General features: G+C 37.4%; 1 long non-coding RNA gene across 2 annotated transcripts; it reads right to left on the bottom strand.

Annotated features, from left to right (window-relative positions):
• Nucleotides 1-1,153: 1,153 nt before the first annotated feature.
• On the bottom strand, nt 1,154-13,364 carry LOC135416293 (uncharacterized). 2 transcript variants are annotated; one of them, XR_010431536.1, is made up of 7 exons: nt 13,302-13,364; nt 13,094-13,192; nt 12,131-12,189; nt 7,921-8,004; nt 6,647-6,778; nt 2,888-2,945; nt 1,154-1,473 (listed from the first exon to the last, which is right to left on the bottom strand). It is a non-coding gene; the product is annotated as an uncharacterized LOC135416293 (long non-coding RNA). The 2 variants fall into 2 exon arrangements; XR_010431545.1 differs by lacking the exon at nt 12,131-12,189.
• Between the last annotated feature and the right edge of the window lie 304 nt (nt 13,365-13,668).

The following is a 13,668-nucleotide window of genomic DNA, read 5'->3' as shown; positions in this document are numbered from 1 at the left end:
ACAGAGACAGAGAGGCAACTCACAGAAGGTAATTGCACGATGCAGGCTTTCACAAGAAAAGCAAAGGATTAACTTTTCTGTCTGCTGTTGATCAAGTGGCAAAGTTAAGGAGGAAGTATTCATGTGTTTTGTTTTACCCAGAAGCAGAAAAGAAAACAACATCCAGTTGGCACTGGCTAAAAAGAATAGATGGACAGGGTTTCTGAGAATCTTCATTCCCTGGGTGATCTCATCAACACATGGGACATACCATTGTCACCTTTCTGTCCTTCCAGACCATTGCGCTGACAATCAATGGTTTCTGCCAGATGAGATGAATAAGACTCTCCATAAGGTGTGGCTTTACAGAGAAGGTATTTTGGACACAATCCAGTATGTCTGCCATTCTCTCCTGTGGAGGGCAGTGGTACTCTTAAATAGTAGGTCCAGGCCTTAACAGTGCAATTAATGATCTTGAGATGAAGCAGCAGCCAGAATGTTAACAGTATTATTGTGTACTAAGTGAATGAGACATACTGCAGGAAACAAGAAATGACACAAAGGATCATAGAGAGGTTAGAAATGTGGGCAAAGAATTAACAAAATTACTTTATCTTTCAGAAAAAATACATGATTTTCTAGTTGTTTCACACTTGTATTAACAGTTCACAACAGACAACAGACAACAGACAACAACAGACTTAAGGAGTGGGTGAAACTTGGAGAAACCTGCTATACCAAGAGATATTTAGGGGTGAGAGAACAAGAGACCTTACAGTGAAAGAACAAGATATATCAGAGCGATAGCATCAGAGACCTTGTGGTTATAGGAGATGTAGGAGTGCTAGAAGAAAGCAAACTGGGTGATAAGTGAAATGCACACAGGCATATGGGCCTTGGGATAGAGAAAAGATTCTAGAAGCATTAAATGAAGAAATGTGTTCCTACGGCTAAGCACGTGTATTTCACTGCCTGTGGGTGAATTAAGCTTTTACTGCTTTACTGCATTCGGTCAAAGTGCTAAGAAGTAATTTAGGGAGACTACTGGGAAGAAGAAATCCAAATGTCTATAGTGTGAAGGGACTGCAAAGGAAATCTTGACTCTCAAACTTAGGACAGTTAGAAAGTATTTATAAGGGACCTTGGCAGACCTACTTAAGACATGAAAAATCAGCAAGGGTAAAACACTTCTTTTATTGACATCTGGAGAGGAAATTTCTCCCTTACTTCCATTATTGTCTTAAGAGAATTTTCTGCCTCTGACTGGTGAAGGCACTGCTTTTTCTTCTGCTGGTGTCATCATCTTTTGGTTTGTCTTCCCTCTTGGAACACCCTCATACTTGCTGCTCCCTGACACCAAATCCCATTGAAAGTATTAGGAGTATCTTCCTTCCATTTTGAGGCAGCTGACTGTTTTTTGCAGTTGGCAGAAGGACTGAGATTTTTTATCTGATTAAATATGATCTTTTTCTGCTCTTTAGTTGAAAGACATTTCTAAAATACAAAAATGATATATGAAAAAGAGTGAATGAAAAATGTTATTTTAAAAATAGTGAATAAAAAAAATAACGCAGTTCTGATATTGATTTCCAGACAACTGCTGCTTGTACAATAATTACAGAACTGAAAACATTTTTACAAATGCTAGGTGATCATCTGAATACTTGCAAGAAATGAACACCATGTATGAATAAGCATATGATTGATCTGTTCATTTATCTGTTTTCCATTGTTCTTCAAGTTCCAAAAAAACCACAAAATGCCATGAAGAAATGCTGAGAATTGTCCTTTAGGTTGAGTCAGATTCCTCTGAAAAAGGAGTACGTAACCACCATCTTTAATGGCATGCAGTAAATTTGACAGTTTAGCCCCTTTATATAACTAGCATCCTGCCTTCCAACTAGAAATGTGTTTCTATCCAGAATGTATTTATGAAGTATAAGTACAAAACTTTTCATTAGCTTTTATATACTGAAAATTTTGTGAAGATCAGGAAACAGTCTGAATGCAAGAAAAGAGAAGGAGGAGATCCAAAGCCCATTTCTGCAGGGGCATAATCCCATCTAAGTGGGGTGTGTAATATCCTTCCCTTCACAAGCTCTTGGCTGCTTGTTCATAGTCTGTGTGCTGATTCAGAGACTGAACTAATCTGTTAAAAAAAATTATCACTGTTTTGTTATCATTCATGTCACTGCTCCCTTTACTCAGTCGCCATTGTGAATGGAGTACAAATGGGTGATTCTGGAGGAGACACAGACTGTAATTATGGCAGATCTGACTTGGAGAGTCTTACACAGTGGCAGGGCTACTTCTGCAGAAACACTGACAGCTTGGTATTGAGAAAATATCTCTGAAAGATCTCTGGGGAAAGGAACTAGCAAAATGGGGCTTAGAGATATAAACAAAAAAATACAACCTTACAATATTTCTTACAATGTTCAAGGAAATTTGACCTCATATCTTCTTGATAGATAACACCAAAAGTATTATCTATTATCAACTTCTTCCCCCTTCAGCAAAATTTATATGCCTGTGAACTGTGCTGATACATTATTTAGAACTTACAATTGAGCTGAGTGTTTCATATATGTAAAACAATTCCCTCTCCCCTTCTTTAGAGAATGTTCTCAAAGAGCTTGCAATGTCATCTCCCAGAGGCCTATGATGTGGCTCTACAACTCACTGACATTAGTGGGCCAATAGCAAATTCCACCTTACTTCCTGAGCCATCCCTCTGCCAACATGTTAGCACTTAACCCTTTCAGTGCCTGAAACCTGTGGGACGTTGGAACTCTTCACCTGATTAAAGTAGGTTTTTAAGCTTTTGTTTGCATCAGTCTAGTGCATTCAGCCTTCCTTGAAAAAATCAGACAGTACCTCACACATACGAAGAACAAAGAGCTCTCACCTTTCTACTGTTTGATCCCTATTTCTCTCCACCTGATTTCAGTGGGGTTTGGAGCAAACTATGAGGAAAGATAAAGGAGATAAGTGAATGTGCCTTTGATGCTTTCATAAATATAGTTTACATAGGAGAATAGAGGTCTAAAATATTTTTTAGGCAGTCCTTTGGATATCCACACCTCTGAAAGAATACTGCTGACTTCATCTCTGAGTTACCCAATATTTTATAAGCATATACATGCTAGTCTCTCTTTACCAGCTGCAGTCAGTCTTTTTTTGCCCATAAAACAGGAGCACAGCATTATATATCAGAAAACTCTATTGTTTCCTCATAGAACTCTATCGCCTGTGATGTAATGGCATGCCCTTTTACACTGGAGAACATTTTGTATAGTATATTTCCTAATTACTTATGAATTTGCTGCTTTTATTGTTCTATGTCACAGCCTTAACATCCTTTTTAATGCACTTTTGTGTGCAAATTAGAATAGCAAGAGTTAAGAAGTAAGACTTTCTGTACATGGTGGCGGATGTTCAGAGCAATTCAGCATGTCAAGCTGGGGTCAAATGGAAAGGGAATGTCATTACTAAATGGTAACATTTTCTGTGGGTTTTAGAGAAATTCAAATCCTTTTTTAATCTAAATTTATTTTATCTTTTTTTTTCAGGGTTAAGGGTTGGACTTCAAGTTCCTGTCAGACATTTGTATATTAAAATGACTTTACATTTAATTATTTTCTAAACTAACTTTCAAAATAGTTATTCACAGAACTGCCATACCAGAATGCAATCTATTTCACAGGACCTTTTATCCTGACTCACATATATTTTGTATGATATACTTGCCTACTTGTAAGGCATAGATTCACATATCCTCTAATTATTTTTTTAAATCCCATGCCCAGGAAGTGTCTACTGTCATTCTGGAAAAATCTGGGACATAATTCTGTACCCAATATGTATACGCCTAAATGTTGTTTAAATGTCACTGGTATACTCTGAGTATTTGAGTAATAAATTTAAGCCACAACCTATTACTTCGAAATTAGAACAAAAAAAGGTAAGAGGAAGGGTTTCTGTCTGTGACACTCATGACAGTGGTCAGCTGCCTTATTTTTATTTTTCCCCATTCCTGTATTCAGTGTGCAGTTAAAATTCACATTTTCCTTTATTTCTGCAGTAATGTTGGAATGAGTTTGAGATGGAGTAATGTATTCAAAATCATAATGGTTTAGAAAATTACTTTCTATTTTTTAGCTATTACCACAAAGTCTTGTAATGCATTATCATGAAAACCAGAAAAGAAAGGACTAGGCATGACAGGTGTGCTGTAACTTGGTCATAACTGTACTAATGTGTGTGGGATTGTGTGGCAGTAGATTGTCCCATATATCTTCCCTTTATTGCCAGTTTTAGCTAGTCAAGGGCAACTGTTAGCACCAAAACTCTTACTTCTATGCTACCCTTTCATTTTCCTGCCTACCCAGTTTTCCTCTACTTCAGCCACATGCACCTTGCTGCACCATGGCCAACAAACAGTGCTAAGGTTCTATAGGACCCACTAAACCTAGTGTGACAATAAGAAAAAAGGGGTTGCTTTCTTGTAGTACAATATCTTGCATCATTACAGACCTTCTGGTTTTGTTCCCACCTTCTCCTGTTCTTGCTCTGAATTCTGATTTCTCAGCAAAGCAAGCCCCAGTAGAGTGCTTATTGACACCTAAGTTATAAAAAATGTGCTGGCCCAAGAAGCAAGGGGTGGGAGAGAGACCTGAACTGAAAAATAATCTTATCTATGGCACTTTGCAAGTAAGAATCTTCCTTAGCTCAATAGGAAGAACGAAGTCCTGAATGCAGGGTCCAACAGAAAACCTAAATAGGTTGAAAAGCCAGTGGCATATACACATGTGTTCTCATGTGTACACAGACATTTATGGAGTTAAGTAAGGGTGCATTGCTGATGCAAGCTACTCTGAAATGTGTTTGAAGTTTTTAGAAGAGTTATATATAGAAAACTCTCCATTACTATCCGTAAATATTTTATTTTATAAAGCTTGCAATATTTAAGATGTATAGCAGCTTGGCCTTGTAAAAATAAATATATTCATCTGGTCGTTTCCCTGTGGCACTTATATTTATTGATAGTTAGCATTTAATTTATCCATATTGTAGAAATTCCTTGTTCTCTTACCAGTAGAAAAAAAAGAACAAGTTCATGTTGCTGGCATGTTTAAAAATATGTTTAACAAATTAGGTTTTTTGGCTTGCTTTTGCATGTTACAGTTGGAAAAATTTACCTTTTTTGGCATTCTGAGACAGTGACCAAATATAATCAATTGCTTTCAAAATAATTTTTCCACCACTGAAAGGATTTACCAAGTATCAACATTATTTTTAAAATCCTATGAAGGAACAAAAGGCCTTTTATTTCTCTCATTTTAATAACTGGCATTTAAGGAGTGCTTACTAGAAAGACAAATCCCCTGACAGGGGCTTTTTGGAGCCCAGGTGTTTCTTATTGTATGCAGCCTGTGTTTCTGCACTTCACATCAGTAGCCCAGATCTGTAGTGAGAAGTGCTGCTTTGATTTCCTGCAAGAACCCCACCTGATACTCAGACTCCAATACTGTGTACAGTATTGCTGAGATGCAGGCAAGAAAAGATGTCAATTTAAAGTCATGAAGATGGCGCACAGTGTCATTCTTTAGCTGAAAACTTCTAGTGAAAAAGAAAACATGGGCCAGATTTTGTACTGATCTTCACAGCTGTAAACTCAAACTGACTCCACTTAAGTGAATTCAGATGTCCATTGCACTAATTCTGCAGTTCCCATTAATTGACATACTCTTCCCATTAATTAATTTCTAGAGTGTAAGTATCAAAGAGAACACAAGAAATTAAACATTCATAAAGAAAATGAAAATTTAATTTTTCTATATTTATACAAATTATTAAATTCTTAATACATTCAAACTGAGGACTGATTCCTCTCCCTTGTTGGTGAATCTAGACACATGGAATATACAGACCTGACTCACTAATAGGAGCCTTTGGGCCTAATTCAATAGTTCCTGTCTATGAAGGAAAAGTGTTTTCTTTTAATAGCACAACAGGGCACATTATGCAGGACCTTCCAAGCTTTTCAAATCCCACTGCTACACTGACGTAGTGAAGCATCTCCCAAGGATCTGTGTGCTATGCGTTGAGAATACTGCTGGTTTAAAGAAAAGGAAGTATCACCAGAAAATTTAAGTTCATCTAGCTCAGAATCCTCCTGCTCTAGGTTGACTAAATGCGATATGGAGGGAGGAATGTGAGAGACTAAGGAAGATCAGTTTTCATGATTTAATCAGTCTCCCTGTTATACTGTCTTCTCTCTAGCCACAGAGAGAAACAAGGAGGCAAGTCAGACGGTACTGCACTGAATCACTCTGACATTGCCTGTAATTATTTATTGACTGTAAATGAAAGGGGGACAAACTTTTTGCCTAAATTTCCTTAGGCTTACACTGACTTAAGATTCCTGTTGATTAGGCCCACAAAAAATATGATCATCGTATAAGCAATGATAGTTTGGGTACACAACTATCATATTGTCTGTATTATGTTATTGGTATATAGGGCTTTATCCAGATTATTCTTGTAGAACTAAAAGGATGGAAACCGCACAGCCTCTCAGCAGGTACTGGCAGAATGGTCTTACATCCCTGAAATTGTCCCTTCTCCAGGCTGGAGCAGCCCAGCTCCACCAGCCTCTACTTACAGGTCAAGTGTTTCAGCCTGTTCAGCTGGAGGTCCTAAGCTGAACTGGTCCAAGTCTGTTGGTGTCCTCCTCACAATGGGTTATCAAAACTGGATGTAGTGTTTCAGATGTCTCACTAAGCTTCACCTCTGCCTGTATGTTTTGAAAAGAAGTCCTTAGTGAATGTGTAATTGCTTCTCAGTGCATCATCTTCAACAAATATCTGTCTAATCCGTAGTCTTGTTAAAGAAAGTAAAATGAATCATTTGATATTATGGACAAGTAGAACGTCTTTTGTCTGAATTTAAATCTAGAAATAATTGTTCAATATTAATTTCAAATTAAAAAAGGCTAAGCAAACACTATAGTTGTTACATCCTTTCCCTTTTTTTTATTCGTTCACCAATGGAACAGAATTGCTAGGAAACTGTAGAGGTAAGGAACTGGAAAATCTGCTCCATGTGGGTGTATTAGAGAAATTACCTGTTCCTTTGCACAGGAAAGAATCTGCTTCGTTGGGAGGTTCAGTCCTCTGGTTTAATACTCTGTTTTGTATAGGCAGTTCTTTACACAGGGAAATCTGTGACACCTCTGAAATTCTTTTAGTGTCATTGTGATGTTTTTTACCATTTCTATTATATATTACATTATTTTTGTAAAGAAAATAAAATACCAGCAGTCTATACTAGATGGAAGAAAAAGTTCTGTCTTCAGGAAGAATGACTAAGAGAAACATTTTGGATCTGGTGGATTATTTTTGAGATATTCTATTAGTCAATTTTTTCTCTGCATTTTGTAAGTGTTTTTCATGTTTTGAGTAATTTGATTCTATAAGTCTATTGTCTTAGCTTTCTCCAGCATATACCACAAGCAAATCTATGTTTCATTTTCCAGTAAAGATCATTAATTAAAAAAGAGATATTGAGGTTCTGCTATAATTGTTATATTTTATGTAAGTGTGCATCACTTCTCCTATGTCAGAATGCCATTGAAGTCCCAGATATATTTTATAGAAAATTTCTAGTGGTTCTAATTTTTTTATCCTTTACACCAATAATTGCATTATGAGCATGAGTAACAAATTTAGTTATATCAAGTGTATCTAACATAAAGTATTCTATCCCTTTAGTTAAGGGTACTGTATTCAGATCTCCATAAATGGAAATGACCCAACGCTGTATTTGATAAAAAAACTGTATTAGGAAGAGAAAATTGGGCTTGAATTGCTTGAAATATTGAAAGGATTTACAATAATATGAATTAGAAAGATCACCTATAAAATTAACACCGCTTACCTTCCAGTTCTTGACATCTGAAGTACTGCAGAAGAGTGGTGAAAAAGTGCTTTGCCTTGTGGAATCAGAATACAAGGTCTTCTCCTGGAGAAGAAAGATAGTGCTTCTTGGTTTAGGTATTTTCCTGAGGCTAAGAGATGGACTCAGTTCTATGGTACTAAATTTGGCCCAGATTTCTCCAAGTCATGTATTCCATTTACTGCAGTACCTATGACCAAAATACTCAGCCTCAGGGGGGAAATTCCTCCCTGTTGAAAGTTTTTTATAGGGAGTTCTGTATCCTTGACCACGTTGATGTGCTGAGCATTAAAGTTGTGAAGCTGGGGAAAAGTGAAGGGGATAGGCATTGCTTGAAGCCCTCACTCCTCTGCACTGTTCTTTGCTGGTGATCAGTGAACTGGGCCTCATTTTTCTAGTGAATGACAGGTACAAATACAACCACAGCTATGTAGAAAGCTTAAAATACTTTCTGAAAAGAAATCTGCTGTTATTTCATATTCAAAAATGATGTGATTGAATGAATGCTTCATGCTCCACTAGCTTATACCTTTATATGAATGGCCCACTGCATAGAGCAGACTGGAGGATGCATTTGTGAACTGGAATTTCTGAAGATTCAATTTCTATTGGAGCATTTCATCACATACACTTTTATTTTAAACTTGAAATAATGAGTTGACAGCTACGTTTTTTGAGCTTCTTTATACTTGGTTAGAGCAATTTTGGGCGCTCAGGTCCCTTCATGCGGAGTGAAAGTCCACCACCTGCTTGACAATGAGGGACCTTGTCCTATTCATTACTGTGTTAACATAACAGTGTTTCATGAATGGCTAAGTAGCTCTCTTTTCAACAGCGCCGTAGCTATGGCGGTACGACACTGATTTCCTTAACATCCACCATTTAATGAAAAGCCACGATTAGCTCTTCTCCCCCCGCCCCCGGGTAGGTGTTACACCACCCCCTCCAGCGCCGGGCTGTCGTGCTGCGGCAGGGGTGAGCCCGCAAGGCAGTAGGAAAGCGACACTATTAGTCAGCTCTGTCTTGACTGACCTTAGCGACCAAGGCTGGAGTTAAAAGCAGGGTAGTTGTGTATAAAGCGAAGTGTTACAGACATGTTAATAGCTTCCTCTCCCCACCCACTGTATCAGTGGAGATGCCACGTTCTCTAGTGCTCCAGTCTTAACCTGCTGGCTTTTGACTTTGCTTTGTATGAAATGAAATCCCAAATTAGAGGTTAGTTTAAAGTTAATTCAGTGTCCTCACAGTAAGGGAAAGTTCAAACAGGTTTCAAGAAAGGCTACAACCGTGCTGTTGTTGAGAGAGGTGTTCTGGAGATAAGGAAGGAGCTGTGGAGTATAAATATATCCCATATTTGTGTTTGTGTGTGTGTATCTATATCTCTATGTGAATATATATCTAAATGGGATTCCTATTCAGACCTACATACATAAAAATTATTTACTAATATGCTGTATATGGTTATATGTGATATATATCTCTCCTTTTGTATTTGTTCACTCTATATTTTTATTTTCTTTGTGAAGGCTGTGGCATCCCGTTTGCCCTGTCTTCCAACACAGACCGTAATGTAGCATGGAAGAAACCAAAAGGGACTTTTTCCTTTCTTTTTTAACTAATCCTCCTGTCCAATAATGCTTAGTGTGAAAATCCATAGGTTAAATACTACCAGGAGAACTTTAATGGTAGCAGGATTTCCTTCTTGTTTATTTACATGCAGTTTAAATGAGGCATTGGGCACCTGGATTTTGAAGGGTGCTTGTCACTTAGCTTTGTTTGGAGATGCACATACATTGTGTGCTCTTCTGTTTCTTAGGCAAATGGAAGTAAAACTTAGAAAAAAGAACACTATTGGTCCTATTAAAAATTCCAGATTCTCTTCTTTTTATTCCTGAGGCTGGTTCTTGACTTATGCTGTCACTTAAGTTGTGTCCAGGTGTTGTCACAAAGAAAACTACATAATATGAATGAAAATTTTTCTAGGCAGTGCACTGACAATGAAGCAGGATAGGTGCCTGTATTTTAGCACTCCAAAACAGGCTATCACACTGTATTGACCAAGGTGAAGCAGTTCACCAACATCTGGAAGAAGAGTGAACCATCAGAAGAACTGGTAGTGATTAGGGACTGGATTGCAAGTGTTTATTTTTCCTTACTTCTTTTCCTCCTTCCTACAAAAATTATAAAGCTCATGACTGTCAAGTGGTTCTTGAAAAAAGCCTGAAAATGTGATCTTGGTCACACTGCAGGCTCAAAACCTAGAAAGTAAATGAAACAAACCTTGTAAAACACTATAATGCCATATTTTAAAGCTGATTTCATGGTTTGGGGGCCTGACTCATGAGTGTTGAGTACTTGGTATCCCTGTGTGCTGATTTACTAAACCAGGGCTATTCTTCCACCGACATCCTCATGGGATCAGTTCAGCTTTCATTGTCATTAACAAATTTCATGTGATAATGCAACCCTCCCCACTTATGCATGCTTAGAGCAAAGCAGTACTTAGTTCACATCCTGGCTCACAGCACCCTGACTTTGTTTATGCTTAGATATTTATCTGGACATAGACAGAACAGTTGATAGTCTCTAAGGTTCAGATCCTGTAGTGAATTCCTTCTATTGATCAAACACCACGATATTGGTCTCAGTTTATGTGGTGATTGCTATCAGCTACAAAATCACAGAATTTTATGGCTGTCTAATTCACTCTAATGAGATACGAGGCTACCACCATAGTGGGCATTGTCTTTTTGTTCATTTTAGCCACTGACTGGTTTACGGTTTGACAAGCAGTCATTTTTCCTCTAAGAAACAAGATATTTTAGTATTTCATATTTTCAAGAGAAATGTGTTTATTTCAGTTTTTTGAAGAGTAAATAGGACATCTTGCTCATTTTATCTAGGTGTGTAAACTCATATTATTTATTATTTGAAGAACAAGTTTAGTAAAGATCTTTACTGGGGACATTTGAGCTCTTTAATTTCTGGAACACACAGTACAGTCCACAATGCAGTCATACAAATGACTGTCAAGAAACAGTCTATAGATATATCCCACAATATCCTTTTGTGTGTTTGTGGAATCAATGCTTCATTGTCATGGGAATCAGAGATATATAGGGCTGGAAGGTATCTACAGACATAGGATAATTCATTCCCTATCCTCACTATACATAAAACAAACATGACATATCTCACTTGTTCTTAAAAACCTTCAGTGAAAAAAAATCTGCAATCTGCCTCAGTGAACTATTTCAACCCTTAACTGCCCTTTCAATTGGAAACCTTGTAACCAGAATCTCCTATGCTGCAAATTATATGGCTTTCTTCTCGTACAAATCCCACTCAGGCCCTAAGAATAATTGATCACTGCACTCTTTCTAACAAGCTCTATATATTTGAAGACATTATCGTGCCTCCCTTCAGTCTTCCCTTTTCCAGACTAAACAAATCCAACTCCTTCAACCTTTCCTTGCAGGTCACATTTCCAAAGCTCTTATCATTCCTGTTGCTCTTCTCTGGATTCTCTCTAAATTGTCTATATCTGTTCTGAAGTGTGGTGATCGAAATGGGAAACATTACTCCAGCTGAGGTCTGAGCAATACCCAAGGAGAACAGAACATCAAGAACACCACCTCCAATAGCTTATACACAACATTTCTGACTTCCACTTCAGCTCCAAACTTTTTCACAATAGCAAGACACAGTTTAATTTATGGCCCACTATGTTTGTTTGCTTTACATTAATCTTGCTATTTATTCTTTATTTAAAAATCTGCTCATATAACTTCTCTAAGTTTAGTATTCTGCAGGTATGTTGACTACCTTTCATATTCACTTGTTAATGCTTTCTCCAGGACTTGAGGAGTGGTTTGTATTCTGACTGAACTGCCAAAATGCTTTGCAGTTCTTGTTCAGTGTCACTTCGGAAAAATGCCATGTATAAAAAAATGCAACTGTGTCCTCCATCCCACCACTGAGGTTGTAAGTGGAAACCATGCTAGAACAGAGGCACCAGTAGGGACTCCTCCATGATTTTGTTTGAAATACCCTCCAGTTTGACAGAGAAGCTGTACTAATTATTATGTTGGGTGCTGTTTTCCAACTACTTAGTCACACATTTTTCACTGAATCCTCCAGACCGCGTTTCTCTTGCTTATAAAGAACAGTGTGCAGAGCTGTGTTGAAAGACCTGCTGAAGTCAGGATTTATCAAACCTCCTGCCTTCTGTTAGGCTGTTATCCAGTCATCCTGTCAAAGAAAGAAATTAGATTGATGTGATCTGTTATTGACAAATCTATGCTGGCTGTTTCTTTTCACCTTCTTATCTTTTTGGTTCTTTTATCTGGATTCTTTAATAATTTGTCGGTGTGTCTTTCTGGCTGTCTTTAACCAGACTATAATTCCAAGTTCTTCTGCTTCTGCTTTTTTTAAAAAGAGCTACTATATTTGCCATTCTCAGTCCTCTGGAACCTCTCTTATAATTGATAAAATTTTGGACACAATTGCTGATGGTCCAGAAATTACTTCATGTAGATCTTTACAGCCTGGTGACTGAACACTATTTGGCACTATGAACTTGAGTATATGAAACTTATGTACACAGTGGTTCTTTAACTTGATATAATTAAGATTTTATTGGATTTATTCTCAATATATTGCTATACTATCATATGAATAAGGCATTTTCATGAAAGAAACATTGTTTTTATGGGGTTTATTTTCTGCCATATTGAAGTATTGAAAAAATATCTAAAATCTGCTTACATTTTTAAAAGGACATATGGTACAAGAACTAGTTTAGAAAACCTTTGGCTCCCAGAAGTATGTCTATGCTCAAGTGACAGTAGTGCTCCAAAACTAGTCAAAAGGAATAGGATGGGGAAACTAAAAAGAGGAAAGTAATGGAATTGCTGAACTGCGAGGCTGAAAGACACTTCAGGAGATTGTGCAGTATAACCATTTTCAAAGAATGAAGGTCACCAGGGACTAGACAAATACCAGCTGATAGTTCATACTCAGCTCTTAAAACCTCTAGTTATGTGGTTTCCGTCAAAACCCAGTATTTCACAATTCTGATTATTGAATGGTTTTGCTGACAACAACCTATTTTTCCCCACGAAAACTAAGGCAATTTCATCATGGATATAAATACCTGAAAGGAGGGTGCAAAGATGGAACCAGGCTCTCTTCGGGAATACCTGGTGGCAGGACAAGAGGCAATGGGCACAAAATGAAAAACAGCAAGGTCTGTCTGAAAAAAGGGAAACACTTCTTTGCTGTGAGGATGTCTGAGCACTGTTATGGGTTGTGCAGAGAGATTTTGGAATCTCCCTTCTTAGAGTTATTAAAAAATCACCTACATGTTGTCCTGGACAACTGGCTCTAGATGTCCCTGCTTGAGGAGCTAGGTTGAACCAGATAACCTCTAGAGTTCCCTTCCTATCTCAACCATTCCATGATTCTGTGATCTCATCCTCCTTACAAAAGTCAGGGAGAACATTTGAATATTTCCACATGTATCCACAATTAAGGCTCCTGCAATTGAGTTTTTTCTAATCTAAATAAATCCAGATCTTTCACTTTTTCCTTGTATCTGCTGTTTATTTCTAACCATACATAGATTTGGGCTACTAAGAGAGTTTGGTATTAATATTTCTCTTTTTCAGAAAGGCTTTAAACATTGTCATGTGTGTCATGTTCATTTACAATGATAATGTATTTGCCATT

The sequence above is a fragment of the Pseudopipra pipra genome, chromosome 1 (assembly GCF_036250125.1).
Source record: "Pseudopipra pipra isolate bDixPip1 chromosome 1, bDixPip1.hap1, whole genome shotgun sequence".
Lineage (NCBI taxonomy): Eukaryota > Metazoa > Chordata > Aves > Passeriformes > Pipridae > Pseudopipra > Pseudopipra pipra.
Note: the sequence above shows the minus strand (reverse complement) of the source record. Positions and strands in the feature narration are given on the sequence as shown.